Raw genomic sequence first — 24,692 nt, 5'->3', positions numbered from 1 at the left:
CTCAAGGCTCTCCCTATCTGCCTCATTCAGTCTCGGCAGATCCAGACCCTCCAAGAAAGTCAATGTATCCTCGACCGACTCACCAAACCGGGAGGAATATAAGTCTGCATAAAAGTCCGCAAAAGCCCTCAAAATCTCAGGTGTTTCCGTTATTCTACTTCCACTTACAGGTTCCAATGAATGTATATATGAAGAACCTCTCTGAGCAGCAGCCACCAACGACAGCATATGCCCCACTGTTTCTCCCTCCTGATAAAACAGCACTCTTTGAAATTCCCGCTTCCTCTCAGCTTTGTCCAACAGAATTTTTTCCAAATGATTTTGTGCATTTTTCATCCTTTTCCCTGCCTCAGGAGTTCCCAGTGTAGCCATCCCATCCTCTGCCTCCTTCAACTCCTCAACTGCCGCCTTTTCTGCCTCCCTCGTCCTCCGCTTACACCTACTAATGTCCCTAAAGAGTAGTCCTCTCAGATACGCCTTCATTGCATCCCAAATCGTAAGAGCGTCTGTGCTTCCATCATTTAAGACAAAGAACTCCGCCACCTCCCGTCCTATACTTTCCAACTCAATACTCTGTAACCAATTAGGATGAATCTTCCATTCTCTCCCACTTACCGAACGTGCCCCCTCCAATCTAACCTCCACCTCAATTGGACTGTGGTCCGATAAGGCCCTTGGCAGATATCTCACCTCCCCAACCAGTGTGTCTAAGATCCTGTTACCCAGAGCCATATCAATTCTAGAGAGCGTGGCATGCGCTGGTGAATAACATGAGTACCCTCTCTCCCCAATATGTCTGACCCTCCAAAGATCAATCATACCTATCTCCTGTATATAGGTGCCAAATGTTGTGGTGTGCCCCTCCGACCTGTTCTGAGTGTTTTTATTTTTGTCCCAATAATCATCACAGATGTTATTTAGGTCCCCGATAATCATCACAGATGTTATTTAGGTCCCCGATAATCATCAACGGTGTCGGCCCCCATCTTTCCACTCGCTCCATTACTTCTCTAATCTTTCTGCTAGAGTAGGGAGGCGGAATATACACCGCAGCAACACACATCATCACTCCATACAATATACACTGTATTAGTACGTACTGCCCATCCACATCCACATATACCTTCACCTCCTCATACTGAACTCCTGCTGGAACCAAGATTGAGACTTCTCTTGCATACGTGGAGAAGGTAGAGTGATATCCCTTCTGAATCCAACGTCTATTTAAGACATCCACCTTTTCCCTTACCAAATGCGTCTCCAGCAAGCATATCATTGAGGCCCGTTGATCTCTTGCATATTGCAAACTCGCGGCCCGTCTGGATTTTTCCCCTGGGCCTCTCACATTCCAGCACAAAATCTTAAAACGGGTCCCCATCAATTGACTCATCTTCACTAAGAGTATCATCATTCTTGAGCATGAGCTGTCTAACTTCCCTCACCCCCCCCCTCTCCCAACTCCCCCTCCCACCCTTCCCCCCTCACAACTAACCATTCCACCTCTTTTCAAGAGTGGGGCATCATCGCCCATAGCGAACACTCCGGTTGGCATTACCTTCCCAACCCTCCTCTCACCACTGTACATAACAGGATTCCATACATTTTGAAAAACAACATGTCTCAAAATTTTAACATAGAATTATCTACACACGCAAGAAACCTGCATACACTTATAATATGCCGCTTACCCTTCCTCCCCCTTTCCCAACAGCCATTACAACATCCCTTTAACTTTAACTGATTACAATCCAGCTCCCTTCTTCACCACCCATACCCCCTGAGTTGTCAATCACAAGACTCTTTTCCAACTGACAGAGAAGTAAACACATTCAGACTCTTCCCACAGTTTCAGTCTCCTTTTCCTTTAAGCCTTTTAGCATTAATATCGATCCACTGAGTAGCTTCCTCCGGCTTCTGAAAAAAGTGAATTTTATCAAACGCCACCACCCTCAGTCTTGCTGGAAACATCATCGAGTATTGCACTCCCAGCTCCCTCAGCCGTCTCTTGATACCCGTGAACATCATCCGTTGTTTCTGCACCAGAGCAGAATAGTCTGGGTAAATAGCAATCCTTTGGCCTTCAACTGTCAGATCCGTCATGTCTCTAGCCTTCCTCAGGATAATGTCTCTGTCTCTATAATTTAGAATTTTGGCAAGCATGGTACGGGGATTCGCTCCAGGGACAGGTGGTTTCGGTTGGACCCTATGCTCTCTCTCTACCGCGAACACTTTTGTTAGCGCCATATCTCCAAAAGTCTCTAACAGCCAGTTTTCAATATACTCAGTTGGATTCCTCCCTTCAGCTTTTTCAGGGATGCCCACTATGCGTATATTATTTCTTCTGGACCTGTTCTCAAGGTCCTCATTTTTAGCCGCCAATTCAGCTATTGCTTGAGTGAACTTCTTCTCTGCTTTTTGCAGCTGCACTATATGATCTTCTGCAGTGCTCACTCTCTCCTCTACCTCCCCCACACGTTTGTCAATCTTCTGCATGGCTGCGTTTATCTGGGCTGTGTCCCCCTTAACCTCCTGTATCTGTAAGGTCAGAGACTGTTTACATGAAGAAACCAACGCAAAAACGTCTCTTAAGGTAGGCTCAGCTTCTGGCGCCATTTCCTCAGGTCCCCCTTCTGCCACCGCCATATTGCTCTCCTTTCTCCCCTGTTGTACCTCATGCTCTCCTGCTGGGCTCTCCTCCTCCTCCTCCTCGGTATCAGCTCCGGCTCCCTCCTCTGCGGCCTCCGCTCTCGCAAACTGCTGGAGCTTTGCCGCCACCTCCATGCGCTTCCTACATGCGGCGTTCTCTTTATCCGCCTTCTCCCTTGTATCGGCGCCATCTTGGATTGCGCCTGCATCTCCGGCTCCCGCGTCCTTCTGCCTTCTCCTGGTCATGGTCTCCGGTTCCAGCGCTACCGCTCAGCACCGCCGGACTCTCCAAGTCTCCCCGCAGCCGGTAAGCCCCCTCAGGAACCGATCAGCAGCGGCTCTGCAGGATTATTTTATGCACAGCAGCGGGAGCTCTCTGCCGCACGTCCGTTCACATGGACACTCAGGCCACGCCCCTCTACGTGGCATTTTTCCCTTTAGCAATATGGCGCAGCGGTCTTCATGGCGATTCTGCGCAATCGCGAACCTGTGCACTATGGGTCTTTGACATGGACGTCATGAACATGCGCAGTTAGCGTGCTAGGACGCCGAAGACCGAGCCGCACATGAGAAAATAATCTATGTGTAAGTCCTTTGCAACTGTGATTTCTGGGATGGGGATGAAGCAATGGCCAGGAGACCACCACCACTGTGCAGGAAGACTACTGTACACAAGATAAGGTGCAAACAACAAAGGATAGATTTATTGGGAGACAGGGAATGGAAGGGACAAGGAAGGTGCAAACAGGGGTTTACAATAGCAAAAGATAATGCACATGAGTTATATTGTCTGTAAAATAGCACAGTGCTTCAACAATTACAAATTCAGAATCTGTCTCACAAGCAACTTTAAACAATAAAACAAATATCGATGCTACTCTGCATACAACCTCCCTGGCCTTTACTACGCAGGCCACACGGCTACCGTGCTCTAACTACTGAAGCCTGCACTAGGCCCTCACTGGTGCACCATACAGGAACAAACTCACGGTGATGTTGGGGACACAGGTCCAGTCCCAGGGGGCCCCCCGAAGTCCAACACGGTGGTGCGCACGGATTCCTGTCAGCTCTGCAAAGCGTGGTCTTCTCCTTGCTTCTGGATCCTAGGGATGCTCCTGGAAACTGTAAGTCCCCTTCTCAGTATCTTTGTGGCTTCACAAACTAGCACAGAACAGCCACCTTTGCTGTAACCGGGAAAGTCTATTTCACAAACGCAGTTCGTCTCAAGCTGTGTAATCTTTCTTGCAGCCAAAACTCTTTCTTGCAGCCAAAACAAAACACAGTTCTCTCTAGAAACTTCTTCTCACACACGCTGCTTCAGCTCCACCCCTGCACACAGCACCAACCAGTTCATAACAACCATAAGAGCAGGGGGGAAAGCAGAACATACCATCACACCAGACAAGGGGATGCAGCCTCTTAAAGTGACAGTGTGTTTCTTATTGTCCATAACAGCACCACCCTCTTACAGGGACACCTGATTTTTTGAAATTATTAAATTACCTATTAAGAATATTTTAGGGATAATCACAGAATATGTAACATATTATGTTCACTGATGATGAATTTAGAGAGGTCACCGTCATTCACATTGATGCACTTTTTTATGTCTTGCTAGTATATACTGTATATTTTATTAGTAGTTATAATATTACACATAATGAATTTTATAATTGGATATGTATGTGTTTTATATAAAAGGCTGTTTCACTCATGTGTTCACTGCTTGAAAAAGTATTTTGTATCCGAAACGTTGCCATTTTATTTTTAAGGACACCTTGGTGGGAAGTGCTGCTAAAGACGAAGAAGAGGGACATTGGAGAGATGAGTTCTGGGCATGAAATCTCATCATGGCATTTGTAATATGTGGAGACAAAAAAGATGGGAAAGATGTCAACTATAAGGTACCTGGGTGTAAATGTTTAATTGCTATGCTGACTACGTCACATCAGTACTGTAGTTTTTGTATGGTTTGTAGTCTGATAATGGTTGGTAACAACAACTCCCAGCATCTTCTTAAAAGCATACTAGGAAATGCAGGTTCATGTGATACAATTGTGTATGGGGCTGACCTGACACTGTAATTGATTGCTGTACTAAGCTTTGTGCTGCATTCATGTACTGAAGGTGGCTCTGGCACTGCAATCATCTGCTGACAGTAGTTCTAGCGCTGCACTCATCTACTGTCAGTGGTTCTGATCTTGTACACATGTAGCAATCCATAGCGTGTCTCATGATTATGTTAAAAATGAAAAATCCTCAAACCTCGATTTGCCATTTTCGGCTCCATTTCTGCTTCAAAAACTCAGTGTATCTTAGTGTATGTCTACACTGAGATTTTGGAGCTGAAACTAGGGTTGAGCGAAACGGATCGGACAAATTCAAAAATCGCCGACTTTCGGCAAAGTCGGGTTTCAAGAAACCCGACCTGATCCTAGTGTGGGATCGGCCATGAGGTCAGCGATCAGCGTGCAAAAGTCGAGTTTCATATGACGCTTTCAGCACCATTTTTCAGCCAATGAAGGAGGACGCAGAGTGTGGGCAGCGTGATGACATAGGTCTCGGTCCCCATCATCTTAGAGAAGGGCATGACAGTGATTGGCTTGCTTTCTGTGGCCTCACAGGGGCTATAAAGGGGCATGCACGCCGACCGCCATCTTACTTCTGCCGATCTTAGCATAGGTGTTATGATTAGGTGGCCTTGGAGCAGCATGAAAACCTTCACTGGAGTAAGTGGTAACTATACTGACCGCAAACCCTGATCTTATCACCGCAGCTAGAAGTAGCTGTGGGGTGTGCCTAACAAAACCTAGACACCTCGACACAGCCAGAGGACTAAATACCCCTAAAGATGGAAATAGGAAAACTATCTTGCCTCAGAGAAGACCCCCAAAGGATAGGCAGCCCCCTACAAATAATGACTGTGAGTTGGAGAGGAAAAGACACACACAGGCAGAAAACAGGCTTAGCAAAGGAGGCCAATTCTAGCTAAATAGAAAAGGACAGGACAGGATACTAAGCGGTCAGCATAAAAATACTACAAAAATATCCACAGCAGAAAATACAAAACTCCACCACCTAACTAAAGATGTGGAGAGTATATCTGCAACTCCAGAGAATCCAACCAGACTGAGAAAAACAACTGACACAGTCTAAGCTGGACAAATAGAAACAAAAGATCTGCACTGAAAATAAGCACACAGCCTATGTGCTTCAGAAAAAGAAACAGACACTTATCTTTGCTGAACTGGCAGTTAAGCAGGAGAGGCCAGGCAGAGATCCAATACTTCCAAAGAAACATTGACAACTGGCAAGGGCTAATGAATCCTGCACACTTAAATATCCCAGTCAGAACAGCAATTAGCAGATACACCTGGCCAGGACTGTGACTCAGAGACAACTGCATTCCCATCTACAACCACTGGAGGGAACCCAAGAGCAGAATTCACAACAGTACCCCCCCTTGAGGAGGGGTCACCGAACCCTCACCAGGGCCCCCAGGACGATCAGGATGAGCCAGATGAAAGGCACAAACCAAATCAGCGGCATGGACATCAGAGGCAAAAACTCAAGAATTATCCTCCTGGCCATAACCCTTCCATTTGACAAGATACTGAAGCTTCCGCCTCGAAAAATGGGAATCCAAAATCTTCTCAACAACATATTCCAACTCCCCATCAACCAACACAGGGGCCGGAGGATCAACAGAGGGAACAACGGGCTCCACATATTTCCGCAATAAAGATCTATGGAAGACATTATGGATAGCAAAAGAGGCCGGAAGCGCCAGACGAAAAGACACTGGATTAATAATCTCAGAAATCCTATAAGGACCAATAAACCGAGGCTTAAACTTAGGAGAAGAAACCTTCATAGGAACATGACGGAAAGACAACCAAACCAGATCCCCAACCCGAAGCCGGGAACCAACACACCGACGACGGTTAGCAAAACGCTGAGCCTCCTCCTGAGACAACACCAAATTGTCCACCACATGAGCCCAAATCTGTTGCAACCTGTCAACCACAGAATCCACACCAGGACAGTCAGAAGGCTCAATCTGCCCAGAAGAAAAACGAGGATGAACACCAAAATTACAAAAGAAAGGTGAAACCAAAGTAGCCGAACTAGCCCGATTATTAAGGGCAAACTCGGCCAATGGCAAAAAAACCACCCAATCATCCTGATCAGCAGACACAAAGCATCTCAAATAAGTCTCCAAAGTCTGATTAGTTCGCTCGGTCTGGCCGTTTGTCTGAGGATGAAATGCAGAAGAAAAAGACAAATCAATGCCCAGCTTGGCACAAAAGGCCCGCCAAAACCTAGAAACAAACTGGGAACCTCTGTCGGACACAATATTCTCCGGAATACCATGCAAACGGACCACATGCTGAAAAAACAACGGAACCAAATCAGAAGAAGGCAATTTAGGCAAAGGCACCAAATGAACCATCTTAGAGAATCGGTCACACACAACCCAGATAACCGACATCCTCTGGGAAACAGGAAGATCGGAAATAAAATCCATAGAAATATGCGTCCAGGGCCTCTCAGGGACCGGCAATGGCAAAAGCAACCCACTAGCACGGGAGCAACAAGGCTTGGCCCGCGCACAAGTCCCACAGGACTGCACAAAAGAACGCACATCACGCGACAAAGAAGGCCACCAAAAGGACCTACCAACCAAGTCTCTGGTACCAAAAATGCCAGGATGACCAGCCAACACGGAACAGTGAACCTCAGAAATCACTCTACTAGTCCATCTGTCAGGAACAAACAGTTTCCCCACAGGACAACGGTCAGGTTTGTCAGCCTGAAATTCCTGAAGAACCCGTCGTAAATCAGGAGAAATGGCAGAAAGGACCACCCCTTCTTTCAGAATACCGACCGGTTCCAAGACCTCAGGAGAATCAGGCAAAAAACTCCTAGAGAGGGCATCAGCCTTAATATTCTTAGAACCCGGAAGGTACGAGACCACAAAATCAAAACGAGAAAAAAACAAGGACCATCGAGCCTGTCTAGGATTCAACCGTTTGGCAGACTCGAGGTAAATCAGATTCTTATGATCGGTCAAGACCACAATACGGTGCTTAGCTCCCTCAAGCCAATGTCGCCACTCCTCAAATGCCCACTTCATAGCCAACAACTCCCGATTGCCGACATCATAATTGAGTTCAGCAGTCGTAAACTTACGGGAAAAGAAGGCACACGGTTTCATTAAGGAACCAACAGGATCCCTCTGAGACAAAACAGCCCCTGCCCCAATCTCAGAAGCGTCAACCTCAACCTGAAATGGAAGAGAAACATCTGGTTGACGCAACACTGGAGCAGAAGTAAAACGACGTTTAAGTTCCTGAAAGGCAGAGACAGCCGCAGGGGACCAATTCGCCACATCAGCGCCCTTCTTTGTCAAATCAGTCAAGGGTTTAACCACGCTGGAAAAATTAGCAATGAAACGGCGATAAAAATTAGCAAAACCCAAAAATTTCTGAAGGCTCTTCACGGATGTGGGCTGAATCCAATCATGAATGGCCTGAACCTTAACAGGATCCATCTCTATAGACGAGGGAGAAAAAATAAAGCCCAAAAATGAAACCTTCTGCACCCCAAAAAGACACTTAGACCCTTTCACAAACAAGGCATTGTCACGAAGGATCTGAAATACCATCCTGACCTGCTGCACATGAGACTCCCAATCATCGGAAAAAATCTAAATATCGTCCAAATATACAATCAAGAATTTATCAAGATAATCCCGGAAGATATCATGCATGAAGGACTGAAAAACAGATGGAGCATTAGAGAGTTCGAATGGCATCACAAGGTATTCAAAATGGACTTCGGGCGTGTTAAACGCAGTTTAATACGAACAAGATTATAAGCCCCCCGAAGGTCAATCTTAGTAAACCAACTAGCTCCCTTAATCCTAGCAAACAAATCGGAAAGCAAAGGTAAAAGATATTGAAACTTGACCGTGATCTTATTCAAGAGGCGATAATCAATACAGGGTCTCAAGGAACCATCTTTTTTAGCAACAAAAAAGAACCCCGCTCCCAACGGTGAAGAAGATGGCCGAATATGCCCTTTCTCCAAAGACTCCTTAATATAGCTCCGCATGGCGGCATGTTCAGGTACAGACAGTTTGAAAAGTCGGCCCTTAGGAAACTTACAGCCTGGAATCAAGTCAATAGCACAATCGCAGTCCCTGTGTGGTGGAAGGAAACTGGACTTGGGCTCATCGAATACATCCTGAAAATCAGACAAAAACTCCGGAATTTCAGAAGAGGGAGAAGGGGCGATAGACATCAGAGGAACATCATTATGAACCCCCTGACAACCCCAACTAGTCACAGACATGGACTTCCAATCCAACACAGGATTATGTACCTGTAACCAGGGAAAACCCAGCACGATAGCATCAAGCAAATTATGCAACACCAGAAATCGACAATCTTCCTGATGGGCTGGCGCCATGCGCATGGTCACCTGTGTCCAAAACTGGGGCTTATTTTTAGCCAAGGGTGTAGCATCAATGCCCCTTAAAGGAATAGGGTTCTGCAAGGGCTGCAAGGGAAAACAACAACGCCTAGCAAAGTCAAAGTCCATCAAGTTCAAGGCAGCGCCTGAATCCACAAACGCCATGACAGAAAATGATGACAATGAACAGATAAAGGACACAGATAACAGAAATTTAGGTTGTACAGTACTGATGGTAAATGAACTGGCGATCCTCTTTGTCCGCTTAGGGCAGACAGAAATGACATGGGAAGCGTCGCCACAATAATAACACAACCTATTGAGACGTCTGAAACCTTGTCGTTCTGTTTTAGACAGAATCCTATCACACTGCATAGGCTCAGGAATTTGCTCTGAGGATAACGCCATAGCGCGCACAGTTCTGCGCTCCCGCAAGCGCCGGTCAATCTGAATGGCCAGAGACATAGAATCACTCAGATTGGAGGGTGTGGGAAACCCCACCATAACATCTTTAACGGATTCAGAAAGACCCTTTCTGAAAATTGCCGCCAAAGCATCATTATTCCATTTAGTCAACACAGACCATTTTCTGAATTTCTGACAATACAATTCAGCCGCCTCTTGCCCCTGAGACAGGGCCAACAAGGTCTTCTCAGCTTGATCCACCAAATTAGGTTCATCATACAGTAATCCTAACGCCTGAAAGAAGGAGTCTACATTAAGCAAAGCAGGATCCTGTTGTGAATTCTGTTATTGAACTCCCTCCTGTGGTCATGAATGGTACTTCGGCGAGTTCTGTCCATGGACTCCCTCTGGTGGCTGTGAGTGAAGCTGCTGGTTCTGAGGTTCCTTCCACAGGTGACCTAGTTTATTCCTAGGCTGGCTTCTCTATTTAACTCCACTCAGATTGTTACTCCATGCCAGCTGTCAATGTTCTAGCACTGGTTCAGTTCGCTCTTGGATCTTTCTGGTGACCTGTCTATTCCAGCAAGAAGCTAAGTCCCTGATTGTTATTTTCTGTTCATTGCTTTTCTTGTCCAGCTTGCGTTCATTATTTTGCCTTGCTAGCTGGAAGCTCTGGGATGCAGAGTGGCACCTCCGCACCGTGAGTCGGTGCAGGGATCTTTTTGCACACTCTGCATGGTCTTTTGTAGTTTTTTGTGCTGACCGCAAAGATACCTTTCCTATCCTCTGTCTGTTTAGTTAGTCTGGCCTCCCTTTGCTAAAACCTGTTTCATTTCTGTGTTTGTGACTTTCATCTTAACTCACAGTTAATATTTGTGGGGGGCTGCCTTTTCCTTTGGGGAATTTCTCTGAGGCAAGGTAGGCTTTATTTTCTTTCTCTAGGGCTAGCTAGTTCTTAGGCTGTGACGAGGCGTCTAGGCAGTGTCAGGTATGCTCCACGGCTATTTTTAGTGTGTGTGATAGGATTAGGGTTGCGGTCAGCAGAGTTCCCACTTCCCAGAGCTTGTCCTGTATCGGTTTAACCATCAGGTCATTTCGGGTGCTCCTAACCACCAGGTCCATAACAGGATCCCCGGATTCCAGGGAAAATGCCCAATCCTGTGGATCACCACGCAGCAGGGAGATGATGATTTTAACCCGTTGAATGGAATCACCAGAGGATTGAGGTCTCAAAGCAAAAAACAGTTTACAGTTGTTTTTAAAACTCAAAAATTTGGACCTGTCACCAAAAAAACAAATCAGGAGTAGGAATCTTCGGTTCTAAAACAGGAGTCTGAACAATGTAATCAGAAATACCCTGTACTCTAGCAGCAAGCTGGTCTACACGAGAAGCTAATTCCTGAAGATTCATGCTAGCACGAGGCTCTTCAGCCACCCAGGGATTAAAAGGGAGTAGACAAAGTAGACTGAAGAAAAAAAAATGGCTCAAGACCTTTCTTCCCTTCTTCTGAGATGCATTTAACTCATTATAGGCCAGTTGTACTGTTATGATTAGGTGGCCTTGGAGCAGCATGAAAACCTTCACTGGAGTAAGTGGTAACTATACTGACCGCAAACCCTGATCTTATCATTGCAACTAGAAGTAGCCGTGGGGTGTGCCTAACAAAACCTAGACACCTCGACACAGCCGGAGGACTAAATACCCCTAAAGATGGAAATAGGAAAACTATCTTGCCTCAGAGTAGACCCCCAAAGGATAGGCAGCCCCCCACAAATAATGACTGTGAGTTGGAGAGGAAAAGACACACGCAGGCAGAAAACAGGCTTAGCAAAGGAGGCCAATTCTAGCTAAATAGAAAAGGACAGGATACTAAGCGGTCAGCATAAAAATACTACAAAAATATTCACAGCAGAGAATACAAAACTCCACCACCTAACTAAAAATGTGGAGAGTATATCTGCAACTCCAGAGAATCCAACCAGGCTGAGAAAAACAACTGACACAGTCTAAGCTGGACAAATAGAAACAAAAGATCTGCACTGAAAATAAGCACACAACCTATGTTCTTCAGAAAAAGAAACAGACACTTATCTTTGCTGAACTGGCAGTTAAGCAGGAGAGGCCAGGCAGAGATCCAATACTTCCAAAGAAACATTGACAACTGGCAAGGGCTAATGAATCCTGCACACTTAAATATCCCAGTCAGAACAGCAATTAGCAGATACACCTGGCCAGGACTGTGACTCAGAGACAACTGCATTCCCATCTACAACCACTGGAGGGAACCCAAGAGCAGAATTCACAACACATAGGGAGAGGTTGCTGCAGCTTCATCAGAAGAAGGGATATAGTTAGGGAGGGAAGATTAACCCCCAAACTGCTTGTGCTGTAGCGATTTCCACTGTCCAACACCACCATTTCTTTGCAGGGACAGTGGAGTTTATATTTTTGTGCATCAGCTCTGTAGCTTATTAGGCTGCCTTATAAGGCTCCCTGATAGCTGCATTGCTGTTTGCACGCTGCTGTGCAAACCAACTGCTTTTTTAAAAGCAAAAATCCTGTTGCTCCTTTCTGCACAGTTATCTTGTTTATTTGTCCACACTTTTGTGGGCAGCAGTCATTTTTATTGCTGCCATACTTTTCCTGAGATCATTGTAGGGAGATTGAAATTGTACTACATTCCTTGAATTTTTTCATATATCTTCCAGCCTCTTTCTGCCACTTACATTGTATTGTTTTATGGACTGGGCCTGAGTTTTGGTTCCGTCTCCCCCAAAAAAGTGAGATTCAAATTCTCACAAAGTGGATATACTGCAGTCCTGTTAGTTTGTCGTATGTCAGCCAGCCACTTTCTGCCACTTAGATTGTGTTATTATATACACTGGGCCTGAGTTTTGGTTCAGTCTCCCAAAAAAAAAGGGAGATTCAAATTCTCAGCAAGTTTATATACACCTTCCACCTTGTTTTACAGTACCATATAACGGTTGTTATTTTGGTTAGATTTTCCCAAAAATTAGGAAGTCTGGTGGAAGAGCCCGTGGGCGGTGGTTGCCAGCTGGTACTGATGGTGGTGGTGGTGCATCTGGTGGTAGTGGCAAAAGCACAATAGCACCTAAGGCTGGAGGTGTTGAGCCAAGCATCATCGTCTGGCTACACAAGGCCTCGAAGGCTCCCTTATCTGGGAGTAGGAAAACAGCTTTTAAAGCTCATTACAGTTTTCCTCCACTGAACAAAGCAATGCCGCCTGTTTAGGCCTGTTACCAATTTTGAACTGCATTTAGCCTGCTTTATTATTTGGGCCTACTAACTGTGTCTGCCACTCATTACAGTTTTCCTCCACTGAACAAAGCAATGCCGCCTGTTTAGTCCTGTTACCAATTTTTAACTGCATTTAGCCTACTTTATTATTTGGGCCTATTAATTGTGTCTGCCACTCATTACAGTTTTCCTTCACTGAACAAAAGCAATGCCGCCTGTTTAGTCCTGTTACCGATTTTGAACTGCATTTAGCCTACTTTATTATTTGGGCCTACTAACTGTGTCTGCCACTCATTACAGTTTTCCTCCACTGAACAAAGCAATGCCGCCTGTTTAGTCCTGTTACCAATTTTGAACTGCATTTAGCCTACTTTCTTATTTGGACCTATATCTGTGTTTCCTCCTCATCCTGCCCATTGCCCAGCCACTGGTAGATGAGTCTGCTGGTACATTGACCCAGACAACTACATTCCCCTTGCACTCTACACAGCCAGAATCTGACCCTGCTGAAAGTCAGGTTCCCCTTTCCACATACTAAACCACCTTACATGGGGACAAAGAGGAAGGTGCAGATGAAAGTGCATGTTCCTTCATCAGGTGGGGGGGGCATACTCGTTGGTGACTTCACTGGCACAGGGCCCCTCATAGTACGCAAAAGTGTCTCTGCCAGTGGGAGGCGCCTCCCGCCGTCAAACACACCGCCATACTATGAGGGGCCCTGTTCCAGTGCCAAGGAGTGGGCCCCCCCTGCTTGCTCAGGATCACAGCACTTGCAAAGTTGAAATACTTACCTCTCCCTGCTCCACCGTCGTGACGTATTCCGCCTTTCCTGGGCCCACGAAAATCTTGAGCCAGCCCTACCCCCCCACAACTTTAGCCAAATGACCCCCAGTTTTCAATGCCTAACTATTATTATAAAGTAAATTAAGATTGACAAGCTTAAGTAATAAGAATTGATGTTTTTGGCATTAAAATGGGCACTGTAGGTGTTTTCCTGTCCTCCACTCACTGCCGACTTTGATTCCCCATTGACTTGCATTGGGTTTCGTGTTTCAGTCGGCCCCCAACTTTTCGCAATAATCGGCCAATTTCACCCGACCCAACTTTTGACAAAGTCAGGTTTCGCGAAATCCGACTCGATCCGAAAAAAGTAAAAGTTGCTCAACTCTAGCCGAAACTCTTCAAATCCTCCTCAAATACTCAAACTTGGTTCTGGTGATATGATGACGATGGTCCTGGTGATGAATTCATGTCAGTTGGATTAGTTCAGTATGACAATGTGAGCCTTGGACATAAAAATGCACCACTGATATAGAGTAACAGAAGAGGGCATAGCCATCAACGTTTAGACAGATTTATTAAGCTTCATGCCAGAAAATGTTGTAAATTGTGGCTTAAATCTACACCTGTTCAAATTAGATGTAGATTTCATTTCATGAATTTAGGGCAGTCTAAAACTGTGTAGAGAGTATTTTAATAAACTTGACACAATTTGATTTAATTATATTTTTTATTTTAGACAAAAGGCAAATCTTTATAATAATTTCTGATAATATATGGTTTTAAAACTGGTGCCAAGTTCTACTTGTGCTATTGCCTCCTTAGTTACTCTAGGGAATAATAGAGTTTGGAACTGAGAACACTAGGGGACAGAAAGGAACATGTGTGGTGTGATTGAAGTAAAAGTCGTATTGAAAGCCACGAGATTTTACACTAGGACAAAGGACAAAACACAGAATAGAGAATGCAGCCAAATACTGATCTTTTGTGATACTGAGGGCCATGTTCACACATTCAGTATTTTACATCAGTATTTTTAAGTCAAAACCAGGTGATAAATACAGAAGTGGTGACGTGTTTCTATTATACTTTTCCTCTGATTGTTCCACTCCTGGTTTTGGCTTACAAATACTGAGGTAAAATACTGACCAAATACTGATAGTGTGATTGCGGCCTAAATATAACAGTCCATGAGCCTGACTTTGCTCTCACAGGACAGCAGCACTTTTTGATGAGTGTTTTAGAGCCTTTATGACATGTCAAACTTGTTGTGATAGTGATGCATATGACACAATTTATAAGAAATTAGAAATATACACCTCTATATTCGACTAAAGACTACAGAGGCCGTGGGGAGGGAGACTGTTGAAGGTCAACTCAAGCTCATATCATGATGTACTAAATGGTGCATGTAATTGCTGAGCAGAGAGCCTGCAGACAGTTACTGTAGTGACAAAGGTATGCTGCATTCACACGTCTAACACGCCTTCACAACAGCGATGTCCAGACTTTGGGATCGCTCACACGAGCGAATAAATCGGATGAGTGCAATTTCCTAAAAATTTGGATTGCACTCAGACCAATGTAAAACTATAGGGCAGTGAAGATCTGAGATTTTTTTTTTGCAGCATGCTGGCAGTGCATTAGACGATTGGATCGCTTTTGCCCATTCAAGTTTATGGGTGCGTGTGAAAAATCCAACTGCACTCACATGTCATGCTAGTGCAGGCTCAAACTGGCCCATAGTGTAACAGGGCAATCCCCTGGTGGGCCCTAGTGTAGATCTGGACTTCCACCCCACTGTGTGGGCAGTACTTGGCATAATTCACTTGACTCACTCTGTACAGGAAAAAAGGATCATCTCATCATTCAGTAATCAAACTACCCAGTTTATTATTATATAGAGATACAGGTAATTTTGTGAATGAGGATCGTGTAATGAAAAGTGCCCCCCCCCCCACCCCCAAATCAATGTTGTTGGTGGGCCCTTGCAACCCCAATCCGACACTGTCCTAGTGCAGTCCAAAGTACTCCGCACAGAGTCAATGGAGAATATGGAGAAATTTTGTTCTCTATATTCCCTGCACTTGTGCTGCGATTCTCTCGTTGAAGAGAATCGGATCACACTAAGGTGACACTCGGATCAAACTGTGACAGAGCTTGATCCCAGTGTCATTAGCATAATCTGCCCAATACACTCGCACAAGAGAATATTCGCTCGAGTGACCCCGGCCTTACTGGGGGTGCCATTATTTGAACTAACAGTCTCTTCCGACAAGCCTACAACCTGCAGTAATCACCGATCGACCAAACCGCTGCATGACCAGCTCTACCCTCGCCTACTGTATTCTCACCCATCCCTTGTAGATTGTGAGCCTTTGCAGGCAGGGTCCTCACTCCTCTTGTACCAGTTATGACTTGTATTGTTTAAGATTATTGAACTTGTTTTTATTATGTATACCCCTCCTCACATGTAAAGCGCCATGGAATAAATGGCGCTATAACAATAAATAATAATAATAATAATAATATACAGGAGCATCTCACAAAATTAGAGTATCATCAAAAAGTTTATTTATTTCAGTTCTTCAATCCAAAAAATGAAACTCATATATGATATAGAGTCATTACTTTTGGGTTTTCATTGGCTGTAAGCCATAATAATCAACATTAACAGAAATAAACACTTGAAATACATCACTCTGTTTGTAATGACTCTATATAATATATGACTTTCACCTTTTTTATTGGAGAACTGAAATAAATTAACTTTTTGATGATATGCTAATTCTGTGAGAGGTACCTGTATCCCTATGAAGTTGTAAGTTTGGGTCAGAAGAAACAAGGTCTGTCTGGGCACTATGGTCCATATAAGGAACTTACAAATGTAGGCTCGACTGTGACTGTGAGGTGGACCGCAGCTGTTTTCTTGGTCCTAGTCTGAGCCTGGTTAGTACATTTAGAAATATATACACTATAGAATATGGTACACACCACTATGAAACAAGTTATGTACCGCATTTTATTAATTCTTATCAAAAAAACAAGCACAGAGACTTGAAAAAGCCTCCACATTTGAGGTCACCCTAAAATAAAGGCTATTGCTATAAAGCATGATACAAAGGCCAATAAGCACAATAACATGATACAATATCATTTGTGGATACAACCCAATACACACATGACAGATCACTGAATGAGGGCAGCTGCCCTATCTAACCATATCGTGATCTCTGCTTTGTGATAACATTCACTGAAGCACAGTTTTAGAATTAAGAAATAGCACATAAGAACAAGTAGGTCCGATGTAGTGCAATGCCCCTTATTTTTCCTTGTTATATAGTGGTATTCAATACTGTAGTATGCATCTTTGTGAATATTCTAATTTGGTTATGTCTGATATGCAAATGTAATGTCAATCCTTATTCTTGCTGGCAGGCTCTGACTGATCCATTGGGGTACAGGTGTATCCCCCCCAGGGGCCTAGGTGCAGAAGTTAGCCCCCCAGTCCCATACATGTGTTTGGCGCAATACACTTATTAATATGTGTACATACAACATCAGCATTTCACCATTATTTTAACGACTACTTAGCTTATAATTTGTACTAAATTGTGATCAAAGGTCAGGTAATATTGCATGTAACTGGAAAGTGGATCCCCAGAATCAATGTCACTGGTGGGCTCTTTACACCCCAGTCCAACAATGCCTGCTGTTATGAAAGCCCTCAACACCTGCGCTTGTGTCAAAGTTGGTTACGGTAGGACTTGCATGCTGTTGTCCTACCATCGTACCTGCGGCACTGCAAAGTTAGAGCTCAAGAATACTGTCCAGCACTGCAGGTGAATTGCTATAGTCTATAGTAAGCATAATGCGGTATCAATTTGTGTTTCTGCTAGGAGCATTTGGGGTTGTTTTTTGTGTGCCTTACTTCTTTCCTGACTGCATTAGACACTTTAACCTGCCTTCTCTATAATTCCTCTTTGAGAGGACCTTTGTGTTTGCAATTTTGGGTTTTTGGCTCAAAGAGGTGTTACTCTATATATATTAGGACAATAAATTCTGTAGGCCAAATTCAAATAAAAAGCAATGTGCATCTACGCTTACTAATTAAGGTAACGTATGGATTATCCATCACAGATTTGCTGCTCCGTATTTGTCTTTTTCCTTATCTTGTTTTGTATCTAGGAAATCTGCCAATGCAATGAGCGTAGTATTAGCAAATCTTAGAAATACATGCCATTATGTTTACAAAAGACTAGGACAAGAAAATTAAGCAAGACTTTATGAAAAGAGATATTGCTACTTACAAGCCACTGTTTCTCTATCACGCACACAAATTCAACTCTACTGTTTCATGCAAATCTGAGGTCATCTGTTGCACCTTTTAAGCATACAAAGTTCCAGTAGTTATTTATTAACTTGTGTAGTAGTTACTCTAAGTACATTGAGATTACATACCTGGTATAATCTAACAATAGTATGAGTATGGTTTGCTTGGAAGATTTGACCCTTGGCTTTCCTAGCCAAGATCAAAAACCATGGCCAAATAATAATTATAATAATAATAATTTTTATTTATATAGCGCCAACATATTCCGCAGCGATTTACAAATTATAGAGGGGACTTGTACAGACAATAGACATTACAGCATAACAGAAATACAGTTCAAAACAGATACCAGGAGGAGTGAAGGCCCTGCTCGCAAGCTTACAAACTATGAGGAAAAGGGGAGACACGAGAGGTGGATGATAACAATTGTTTTTGTTATTTGGACCGGCCATAGTGTAAGGCTCGGGTGTTCATGTAAAGCTGCATGAACCAGTTAACTGCCTAAGTATGTAGCAGTACAGACACAGAGGGCTAATACTGCATAAAGTGTATGAGAACATGATGCGAGGAACCTCTTTTTTTTTTTTTTATAAATGGGCCACACAGGGATCGTTAGGTTAATGCATTGAGGCGGTAGGCCAGTCTGAACAAATGAGTTTTTAGGGTACGCTTAAAACTGTGGGGATTGGGGATTAATCGTATTAACCTAGGTAGTGCATTCCAAAGAATCGGCGCAGCACGTGTAAAGTCTTGGAGACGGGAGTGGGAGGTTCTGATTATTGAGGATGCTAACCTGAGGTCATTAGCGGAGCGGAGGGCACGGGTAGGGTGGTAGACTGATACCAGGGAGGAGATGTAGGGTGGTGCTGAGCCATGGAGTGCTTTGTGGATGAGGGTAGTAGTTTTGTACTGGATTCTGGAGTGGATGGGTAGCCAGTGTAATGACTGGCACAGGGTAGAGGCATCGGTGTAACGGTTGGTGAGGAATATGATCCTGGCTGCAGCATTCAGGACAGATTGGAGCGGGGAGAGTTTTGCAAGAGGGAGGCCGATTAGTAGAGAGTTACAATAGTCCAGACGAGAATGAATAAGTGAAACAGTAAGAGTTTTTGCAGAGTCGAAAGTAAGAAAAGAGCGAATTCTAGAAATGTTTTTGAGATGCAGATAAGAAGAGCGAGCCAGTGATCGGATGTGGGGGGTGAATGAAAGGTCAGAATCAAGGATGACCCCAAGGCAGCGGGCATGTTGCTTTGGAGTAATGGCGGAACCGCACACGGAGATGGCAATGTCAGGCAAAGGTAGGTTAGTAGAGGGAGAGAACACGAGGAGTTCAGTTTTTGACAGGTTTAGTTTCAGATAGAGGGAGGACATGATGTTAGAGACAGCGGTAAGACAATCACTGGTGTTTTCTAAAAAGGTCGGTGAGATATCAGGAGAAGAAGTGTATAATTGGGTGTCGTCAGCATAGAGATGGTACTGGAAACCAAATCTACTGAGTGTTTGTCCAATAGGGGCAGTATACAACGAGAAGAGGAGGGGGCCTAGGACTGATCCTTGAGGAACCCCAACAGTAAGGGGAAGGTGAGAGGAGGAGGAACCAGCAAAACATACAGTGAAGGATCGATCAGAGAGATAGGAGGAGAACCAGGAGAGAACGGTGTCCTTGAGGCCGATGGAGCGGAGCATAGTGAGGAGGAGCTGATGATCCACAGTGTCGAATGCTGCAGAGAGATCCAAGAGAATTAGCATGGAGTAGTGACCATTAGATTTAGCTGTTAGTAGGTCATTAGAGACTTTAGTGAGGGCAGTTTCAGTAGAGTGTAAAGAGCGGAAGCCAGATTGAAGAGGGTCGAGAAGAGAGTTATCTGAGAGATAGCGGGTAAGACGGGAGTGGACCAGGCGTTCGAGGAGTTTAGAGATGAAGGGAAGATTAGAGACAGGTCTATAATTTGCGGCACAGTTTTGATCGAGGGATGGTTTTTTAAGTAATGGATGTATGATGGCATGCTTAAATGAGGAAATAATAAATGCCAAATAAAAGTATAGTATGTACATTGTGTCACTGACAACACCTTTTTGTGACACTTTGTAGATATATCTATTTATTAATAAATCTATTTTTTTATTTACACATGATGTGTGGAACGTATGGCATATTCCTGTATATAAATTCTTATTATAAATCTGACATCATTTTGATGGGATATTCAGTAAATATAACTAGTACAGAAAATCAAAATTCAAATTTGTCAGCTTTGGCAAACATTTCCCCAAAATTTGATTTTCAAGTGCTGTTAAGCCTACAATTTAACAGGAGAGATTAGACTCTCAGGTCTAATAGAATTGTATTAACCCCTTCATGACTGGAGGTATTTTTCGGTTTTGCGTTTTCGTTTTTTGCTACCCTTTTTCCCAGAGCCATAACTTTTATATTTTTCTGTCAATATGGCCATGCGAGGGCTTGTTTTTTGCGGGATGAGTTGTACTTTTTAACGACACCATTGGTTGTAACATATCATGTCCTGGAAAATGGAAACCCACAGTTGTTTTTTTGTTTTGCTTTTTTACTAGGTTCACTAAATGCTAAACTGACCTGCCATTATGATTCTCCAGGTCATTATGAGTTCATAGACACATAACATGTCTAGGCTCTTTGCTATCTAAGTGGTGAAAAAAAAATTCCGAACTTTGTAAAAAAAAAAATGCACCATTATTTCGATACTTGTAGTGTCTCCATTTCTTGTGATCGCAGGTCGTGTGCAAGCTTATTTTTTGCATGCCGAGCTGGCGTTTTTAATGATACCATTTGGGTGCAGATATGTTCTTTTGATCACCAGTTATTGCATTTTAATGCAATGTCACGGCAACTAAAAAATGTAATTCTGGTGTTTTTACTTTTTCTCGCTACGCTGTTCAGTGATCAGGTTAATTCTATTTTTATAGATAGATCAAGTGATTCTGAACACGTTGATACAAAATATGTGTATGTTTGTTTTTTATTGTTTTATTTTGAATGGGGCAAAAGGGGGGTGATTTGAACTTTTATTTTTTAAATATTTTTAAAAACTTTTTTTTTTCACTTTTGGTATGCTTCAATAGTCTCCATGGGAGACTAGAAGCTGCCATAACCAATCAGCTCTGCTACATGCAGGCGATAATAAGATCACCTGCATGTAGCAGAATACCTCACTTGCTATGAGCGCCGACCACTAAGTGGCGCTCATAGCAAACCGGCAGTGACAACCATAGAAGTCTCCAGGAGACCTCTGGTTGTCATGCCAACCCATTGGTGACCCGCGAATCACGTGTTGGGGGTCACCAATGGGCGGATTTCTGGCGTCATTGCCGGAGATGCATGTTAAATGCTGCGGTCAGTGTTTGACAGCGGCATTTAAAGGGTTAACAGTGAGGATCGCGATTTCTCCTGTGGCTGTTAACGGCTCATGTCAGCTGAACAGATCGGCTGTCATATGCCGGAAAAGGTATGGGCTCATTGCTGGAGCCGACACCAAACAGGGGGAGCTCGTTAAGGGGTTTAATCTCTTTCTAGCTCTTTAGTGGAAGTGCAGCTTTAGAAATGTCAAAGTGACTTCAACTTGGCTAGGAGAAAATAGTTGGTAAACGACAACCCACAGTTATTACACACTGCGCTAACAGACGTATTATGCTACTTAAATTGTAAAAACGGTCCAAAAATTATCGCTTTTTAGGAGCAGATGCCTGCCTTGCTGATATTTATACACAGGTGGGGCAAACGGAAGAAGCCATGGCTTTTTCACAAAAGGTGATGCAAAAATTGTTGTCTGCCAGATCAAAATAGGGCACCACGGGCAGGCTTTGCCCTGTCTATCAGGTCCCAAGTGACTTGACTCCTGGCCTTCACTCTTTATCCCCTGTACAGGGATGTTGATGTTTTGCGCAGAGGCCCTGTGTTGAGTCCTCAGAATATTCGCTGGCCAATGAAGCAGAAATGGTCAGGTCCCCGAGTCAGAACCAGGATAGAGGAAAAAAGGAAAAAATCATAAGGCAGTAGAATCATCAGAAAATTTGCCAATCACATGAGGATGTGGCCTGGCCGATAGAAAGATGAACATTAAGTGAAGTAGTAGGAAAACAACTTGAGGCTGTAGTTCAATTGGGAAAAGCAAGCAAGCCAACAATATGTGCAATATTGTTGGCTTGCTTGCTTTTCCCAATTGAACTACAGATGTTACTTCTTGTGATGGAGAGGCTATAGTTTCTGGTATACAGTGGGTATGGAAAGTATTCAGACCCCTTTACATTTAACAATAATTGGTAAATTCAAAAAAGTTAATTTTTTTACATTAATGTACACTCTGCACCCCATCTTGACTGAAAAAAAAAGAAATGTAGTAATTTTTGCAAATTTATTAAAAAACAATAATTGAAATATTACATGGTCATAAGTATTCAGACCCTTTGCTCAGTATTGAGTAGAAGCACCCACTTGAGCTAGTACAGCCATGAGTCTTCTTGGGAATGATGCAACAAGTTTTTCACACCTGGATTTGAGGATCCTCTGCCATTCTTCATCGCAGATCCTCTCCAGGTCCGTCAGTTTGGATGGTGAACGTTGGTGGACAGCCATTTTCAGGTCTCTCCAGAGGTGCTCAATTGGGTTTAGGCCAGGGCTCTGGCAGGGACAGTCAAGAATGGTCACAGAGGTTGTTCTGAACCCACTCATTTGTAATTTTAGCTGTGTGCATAGGGTCATTGTCTTGTTGGAAAGTGAGCCTTCAGCCAAGTCTGAGGTCCAGAGCACTCTGGAAGAGGTTTTCATCCAGGATATCTCTGTACTTGGCCGTATTCACTAACCTTGCAGGGTGCATAAGCTTTTGCATCAGACCATTTTTCTTTTTGTAATTTATAACAATATAACAATATATTTTTTTGCCTAAAATGCAAAGGAAACATGACATTTTTAACTTTTAAGTCTTTTAGCTATCATTTCATTTTCAACTTGCTTAACTGTTCACAATAACAGTAATTTTGACCAGGGGTGCACAAAGTTTTACATGCCACTGTACCTCCAAACTAATCTCCCAATATCTTCTCACACTTAATCACCAGTTCTCACAAGACCTTCTTTTCTCTTCCACACTCATACGTTCCTCACCCAATCACCTCCAAGACTTCTCCTGAATAAAATCCATCCTCTGGAATTCCAACAAATTCAAAACTGTCAGAAGGAAGTTGAAAACCCATTCGGCTGTATGCACTTATTCAAGGATGACAGTTATATAAAGTAGACTTGGTGTCCTCCTCAAGTAGGCAAATACAGTCGAAAATAATGCACGACAGAGTAAACGGTGACTTGGTCTGCACTGTTATAGTCAATGGCTTCATTGATGCAAACGTCCAAGTTCCGCTTTGTGGTAGGTTTGGACATAAGCCTTAAGGGGGCCACCGAACGTAGGAGGCAGTAATTTAGGCGTCCTGTATCCCCACAGGAGAAAATGAAAACTGCAAAAAATGTTTTATACATTCATACTACTATGTGCAGGAATGTGCAGTTTAAGGCCGGCGTCACACTCAGCGTATAAAAATATGGTCCGTAATTTACGGCCGTAATACGCAGAAAAGTCCCCAAAATAGTGGTCCGTATCTCATCCGTCGGCAGGGTGTGTCAGCGTATTTTGCGCATGGCATCCTCCGTATGTAATACGTATGGCTTCCGTACTGCGAGATTTTCTCGCAGGCTTGCAAAACCGACATACGGACATACAATGGATCCATGTTCTCAAAAAATCGTAAAAACATAAATATTGTCTGTATATATATATATATATATATATATATATATATGTCAGTGAGACACATATATATATATATATTAATATATCATACAGCGCTAGATAGCTTAAAAGCCGATAATTCAATTTTGCCAGCTTCTGCTATCTCCTTCACAAACCCAACATGATATGAGACATGGTTTACATACAGTAAACCATCTCATATCCCTTTTTTTTTTGCATATTGCACACTACTAATGTTAGTAGTGTGTATGTGCAAAATTTGGGCGCTGTAGCTATTAATTTAAAGGGTTAAATATTTTCCCACGCTCGCCATATCCCACCGCTACACGGGAATGGGAAGAGAGTGGCCAAGTGCCAGAATAGGCCCATCTTCCAGATGTGCCTTTTCTGGGGTGGCTGGGGGCAGATGTTTTTAGCCAGGGGGGCCAATAACCATGGACCCTCTCCAGGCTATTAATATCTGCCCTCAGTCACTGGCTTCACCATTCTGGCGGAGAAATTTGCGCGGGAGCCCACACCAATTTTTTCCGCGATTTAACCCTTTAAATTAATAGCTACAGCATCCAAATTTTGCACATACACACTACTAACATTAGCAGTGTGGAATATGCAAAAAAAAAGGGATATGAGATGGTTTACTTTATGTAAACCATGTCTCATATCATGTCGGGTTTGGGAAGGAGATGGCAAAAGCCGGCAATTGAATTACCGGCTTTTAAGCTATCTAGCGCTGTATGAAATATTAATATATATATATGTGTGTGTCTCACTGACATATATACATATATACCCCTATACTATACGTAGACATTTATTTTAGCTATTCTATTCTAACCTGTCAGTGTGATTTTACTGTACACCGCACTGAATTGCCGGCTTTTCTATGGAACACCGCTGCGTATTTCTCGCAAGTCACACTGCTGGTCCGTGTGTAATCCGAACTTTTCTGGCCCCCATAGATTTTCATTGGTGTATTTTTTGCGCAATACGGTGACAAATGCAGCATGCTGCGATT

The 24,692-nt window shown here is 43.5% G+C and overlaps 1 protein-coding gene across 2 annotated transcripts in view; it reads right to left on the bottom strand.

Annotated features, from left to right (window-relative positions):
• Positions 1-17,944, bottom strand: part of LOC138681633 (3-oxo-5-alpha-steroid 4-dehydrogenase 2-like) — a 188,214-nt gene extending 170,270 nt beyond the window's left edge. The window contains exons 1-2 of one of the 2 annotated variants that reach the window (XM_069769307.1): positions 17,878-17,923; positions 17,675-17,760 (exon numbers count right to left, since the gene is read on the bottom strand). The gene's annotated coding sequence lies outside the window, so the exon portion shown is untranslated. Of the gene's footprint in view, positions 1-17,674; positions 17,761-17,877 lie in introns of both variants that reach the window. The other variant, XM_069769306.1, reaches the window with a different exon arrangement.
• Positions 17,945-24,692: the final 6,748 nt, after the last annotated feature.

The sequence above is a fragment of the Ranitomeya imitator genome, chromosome 5, assembly GCF_032444005.1.
Source record: "Ranitomeya imitator isolate aRanImi1 chromosome 5, aRanImi1.pri, whole genome shotgun sequence".
In the NCBI taxonomy this organism is placed as follows: domain Eukaryota; kingdom Metazoa; phylum Chordata; class Amphibia; order Anura; family Dendrobatidae; genus Ranitomeya; species Ranitomeya imitator.
This window is presented reverse-complemented; position numbering and strand designations above follow the sequence as displayed.